This window comes from Podarcis vaucheri, assembly GCF_965113315.1.
Source record: "Podarcis vaucheri genome assembly, chromosome: 1".
Classification (NCBI taxonomy): domain Eukaryota; kingdom Metazoa; phylum Chordata; class Lepidosauria; order Squamata; family Lacertidae; genus Podarcis; species Podarcis vaucheri.
Window position 1 is genome coordinate 75,767,153 of NC_138759.1, and position 5,515 is coordinate 75,772,667.

Genomic DNA, 5,515 nt, shown 5'->3' on the forward strand with positions numbered 1-5,515 from the left:
ATTTGTTCCGGAGGTCCGTTCTTAACCTGAAGCACCACTTTAGCTAATGGGGCCTCCTGCTGCCGCCATACTGCCAGAGCACGATTTCTTTTTCTCATCCTGAAGCAAAGTTCTTAACCCGAGGTAATATTTTTGGGTTAGCGGAGTCTGTAACCTGAAGCGTATGTAACCCGAGGTACCACTGTATGTCAGTAGGGTACTCAAAGAATTTTATACCATCAAGTTGAAAGCTGTTGCTGCTGGTGGTAAGAATTTAAACCTCACTTTAAGCTTGGGGCAACTGCTCTAGGAAATAGTGAAAGATGAACCTACTGCCTAGCTTCTCTGCTCTGTAATATATTAAATTGCAACAACTTCCAGCTACTGAAACATGGTCTTCGTGACCCTATGGGTAGAGGTTAGTCATCCTAGCTTGCCATTCTAAATAGACTTTAACTCCTTTTGTACAGGTGGAAGGGCAGGCATGCTGGTGGAAATCCAGCTCTCTTTGCATATTTGATCAGTGCAATATCTATACAGTCATACATTGGTTTTCAAATGCCATGGGAGTCGAATGTTTTAGCTCCCTAAAGATTGAAAACTGGAGGTGATTGTTCCAGTTTTCAAACATTCTTTGGAATTCGAACGCCCGACGTGACTTCCGCGGCTTCCTGCAGCCAATTGGAAGCCGCGTCTTGGTTCCCAAACGTTTTGGAAGTCGAACGGACTTCTGGAACGGATTCCGTTTGACTTCCAAGGTACCACTGTAGTAATAATTTTACTGCCAACATCTTTTAGTCTAGATTAACAAATCTAAATGCTAACAGCAATTACAAAGAGAGGCTCATTTCAGATATGTGGTAAAATAAAGTGAACATATCACATCATTTATTTGGAATGGCTACATTAATGCAAAAAGCAACATTAAGACAGCTATTTGCTTAAAAAGCATTCATCAAAATAAATACAAAATATTGATACTACAAATAATTTAAACTATGTCTTTCCTCCCCACCAGGTGGTGTAGGATAGTCTTTGCATCTTATAAATATAAAACAAAATAGCAGTTTGCAAAGTGGGCCTCCTCTTCAGTTGGCCAGACTTTGTGTTTGTCAAAAGTTTCTTTGGTTTGCAAAAGCCTTTCAGCAAAGATTTGGCTCTCCTGCTCAGCAGCCTCATCAGATCCGAAGAGATCTAGCAGTTGCTGGCATCCTTCTTTGCTTTCCTTCATTGGTACCTTGCTCCGGTGCACTTGAATCACAGTCAAAGACACTTGGTCCTGTTGTCATCCAGAATAATGTTCTATAGATGGGGAGGGAGAGAAAGGTAAGAGGAAGTCAGCAAAATGACGAAGACCAAGTAGAAATCTCAAACTGGTTTTTAAAAAATAATAAGAGCCTTGTGGCATCTAAAAGCAGAGGTGGCCAACTTACAGGCTATGTAAGAGGTCATCTGTGGTCTCCATAACCACACTATATATTTTTTGAAATTATATTGCTGGTTTGTTTGTTTTTTAAATGATTCTTTCTATAGGTCCTCTGTTGTAATACCATGATGACAAAAAGTCCCTACAACTCCCTCCCCTCATTTTTATAATAAACAAATGTTTTTTACTGACTATTCCCATGGATCCTGATGTGATTTTTGGCTGCAGCCATTTTGACTCATGGGCAACACTTTGGGAGTCAGTGAGGTCCTTGGCCTCAAAGTAACTAGTTATCATTGCCTGAAGAATTAACAAGTTGATTTACAGCAAAGGTTTTTATGGACCAAAATTTGCAAATGCTTTTGCCATGATAAACCTATTAATTTTTAATTAATAATTTTTCTAAGCGTCATAAAGCTATTTTTGATGCAGCAGACTAAAATGACTGCTCCTCTGATAAATGCTTGAATACAAAATGAAGCAGCAGCTAATGTTGCATTTCTTAAGTTTCAGTGTAGGTTGCAGACGAGTCTTTCTGCCATATAATTAGTGGGATTAGGGTGAGAGGAGAACAATTGCTAGTGAATGTTTTAGGCAGAGTCCTCCAATTTGCAGAAACTAGAGTCAATGGAAATAGGAGCAGTACACTGGGGGGGGGGGAATCCCCTCTTTTCAAATGGCATAGCAGGCAGCATTCAAAGTTGTCCAAAGGCACATTCACAATAAATCCCCAAGTTGACATTAGAGCACTAGGCAGTGGCTCTGAAACATTTACTGCCACAGACCACATGAAACCTGTTGAGGGTGTTGGCAGACCACTTAATGATTTTTCTGCCTGTCGTAGGAATTATAGGGTGCTGTGTGCTAGATGCTGTATGATTTAAATGCATTTTTATTGCTTCTTTTATTTCTTATATTGTACTGTATTACATATACAATGTTGAATATAAGAAATAAAAGAAGCATCAAAAGTACATTTAAAAATCAGTATATTTAAAGTGATCAGTGTGCCGGCTCCTGCCTTCTGCCACACACCCTGTGGACCACCTGAATGAAGCTCATGGACCACAGTTTGGGGACAGAGCATCTCAGCAATGCAATCCTAAACATATCTCCTAAGTCACTAACAGTTCAGTTTGTAGGAATTGTGATCAGGTCTGCAAAAAACTTGCTCTGGCATAATAAGCACTAAGAGCTTACAAGGCCATCAACCTTCATACTTTGAAGTATCCTTGCTGAAGCCCAACATGTTTTGCAGCTTCAAGAGCAACTGAATACACCTCCATTATAGTTTAATTACATTTTTACATGAAAGATTTCTGGTCAGTCAGAAGAGAAGCACACACTACACAGTCTATGTGGGCCAGCCCTATGTGGCACCAACAGGGTGCATAGAATTCTGTGCAGGAAAGACCCTTTGCCACTTTCCAAGAATCATGGTCTAGTTTCTCTGGAGATCATGGACTTTGGCCTGAAACACACACTCAAGACTTCTTGCTTACTTTTTTCCTGTCAAAAATCGCTCTCCCTGCAAAGCCAGTCCTCCCCCACCTCTAGCCTCCTCTTTTGGTTTGCAGCATACATGGCTGCAGTTTTGCAATCATGGACCACCACATGTTCTGTAATTGTTCTGCCCTTAAAAGTCCCAGGGGTGGCTGCTTGCAGGGAGCATCACCCTCATCTCGCTCCAGCTGAGTTAGTGCAAACTTCAGCTTTGCCTGCATGTTGCACAAACACATTTTGTGCATTCCCATAGCAATGGCTCTAAAAGGAAGCTGCCTTATACAGAATCACCCATCTCAGGGTTGTCAGCAGCCCCCTCGGTTTCCAGAGGGGTTTTTCTCCCACTCCTATCTGGAGATGCCAGGGAGTGAACAAAGCAGATGCTCTACCCCGGAGTGACTGCACTTCTCCTCCTCCCAAGTGCACTGGGCACTTGGGCTGACGCTGGTCCGCCAACAAGCGGCAAGAGGGGCTTGGGAGGAAGAAGAGAAGAGGCAGTTCAGCAACGGGGCGCCCTAAGGCCTGTCCCCACTTGGCGGCTGCTGGTTCTTTGTCTCCGCAGCCCAGGAAGCTAGAAGTTTTTCCGAACACCGCACCTCCGGTGGAGTTTGCGGAGTCGACTTCGATCCAATTCCTTGTCCCTTCAAATCTCGCCCACCTCCGCCTTTGTTACTAAGTTTATTCCAACCGCAGCCTATATATGCAAAAGGCTCCTCGATCGGGACTAACCTCCAGCCCACTTTAGTGCACAAAACGAAGAAGCCACCGGCTCACGATGGGCGAGCCCCCAGCCTCCCCTCATCCCGCCGCGCATCTCCTGCTCCCTCCTTCACCTTTGGTCTCTCGCTCGGGGGCGCGCGTGTCGGGCTCAGGGCGCGCGCGCGAGGCGCCTGTCCCGGGTGGCGGCGGCCGCGTGCTCGGCGGCCTCCTGGCGGCTCTTGAAGTCCTCGATGGCGCGCTTGTTCTGGAAGTCGATGAGCGCCATGGTGATGGAGGCGTTCCAGCAGCTCTCGCCCGGGCACCGAAAGTCGATCTCCTTGCGGTCCGTCGTGACGATGGTGAAGTACACGTACTTGCCCGTCCGCTCCACGCAGTCCACCTTCTGGATGGAGCCGAAGCGCAGCTCCTTCCCGCCGCCGCCCCGGGCCTTGCCGGCCTCGGGCGAGAAGAGGCTCAGGCTGTCCTTGCTCAGCACCACCGCCTTCTTCTTCCACAGCTGGAAGAGGCTGTCGCTGCGCTTCTCCAGCTCGCCCTCGCGGATCACCTCCGACGGCGACGCGGAGCCCGGGCCCTTCATGCTGCTGCTGCCGCTGCTGCTGCTCCCCGCGCTCGCCAACAGAGCCGCCGCACCGAGATCGCCTCGAGGGACCAGCGCCAAGGCCACGCTCGCCCACCTGCCTGTCTTGCCTGCCTGTCTCCCGCCGGCTCCGCGACGCTGCTGGGATTCGCTGTGCGCTTTGCGAGAGAAGAGAACCATTTATGGCCTTGGAGAGACGTCCCAGACCCCGCCCTGCGAGCCCCGCCCCGCCTGCCGGCTCCGTCGCCCCGCCCACGCCAGACTGCCCCCCCCCCCGCGTTCTCTCTCTCAATTCCCCACGGTCTAACCCATCGTCGTTCAACTCTGCACTGACAATCTTCTTTTAGCCATCATCACCACTGCAGGTGTTGCCCTGCAATGGTCATTGCAAAAGTGGTGTGCAGGACCTGACAATGACTTTCCCATCCCCACCCCCTTCCCAGCTAGGAGTGCTGGCTTTCACTAGATTCTCGATTATTATTGCACCCTCTGTGGGTTAAACCACAGAGCCTAGGGCTTGCCGATCAAAAGGTCAGTGGTTCAAATCCCCGCGTCGGGGTGAGCTCCCATTGCTCGGTCCCTGCTCCTGCCAACCTAGCAGTTCGAAAGCACGTCAAAGTGCAAGTAGATAAATAGGTACCGCTCCGGTGGGAAGGTAAACGGCGTTTCCATGCGCTGCTCTGGTTCGCCAGAAGCGGTTTAGTCATGCTGGCCACATGCTGTACGCCAGCTCCCTTGGCCAATAAAGTGAGATGAGCGCCGCAACCCCAGAGTCGGTCACGACTGGACCTAATGGTCAGGGGTCCCTTTATCTTTTTTATGGCTGGTAGCCGAACATGTGACCTGATAACACTGAAAAACGTTGCATATACAGTATTTGTGATGGGCCATTCAGAGGCACAAACCCTTACTTCAGCCCCATTCAGGTGCATGCAGAGCTGGGTGGAAAGTGAATTGCCTTGGCAGACTTTGTTAGGTCCAGTAGATCCTGGTGGTATCACTGAAGGTGCATAAGCCTATAAGCCTGTGGACTGAGAGTCCTGCTTTTGGGAGAGGGGTTGGGGGGATTGACCCTGTCTCAGCCATCATGAATTCATGGAGTGCTGGATCTTGTCTGCAAAGGACTTTGATGTTGTAGTCAACACATGTGGAACATGCATGTCTGAGCCAGCCCCAAAGGGATGCTTCACAGTTGACATCTTAAGGAGTAAACCTTAAACGTTTTGTGAGTTATATGCAAAAAAGCGAGAACCACAAAGCTGCGTTTGCAAACGTGTATTATACACTTACTAAGTGCACTCAACAAAGCA

General features: G+C 48.2%; 1 pseudogene across 1 annotated transcript; it reads right to left on the reverse strand.

Annotated features, from left to right (window-relative positions):
- Positions 1-835: 835 nt before the first annotated feature.
- On the reverse strand, positions 836-4,400 carry LOC309535838 (pleckstrin homology-like domain family A member 2 pseudogene; annotated as a pseudogene). Its single transcript, XR_014224533.1, has 2 exons — positions 3,742-4,400; positions 836-1,281 (listed from the first exon to the last, which is right to left on the reverse strand). The product of XR_014224533.1 is annotated as a pleckstrin homology-like domain family A member 2 pseudogene (transcript).
- Positions 4,401-5,515: the final 1,115 nt, after the last annotated feature.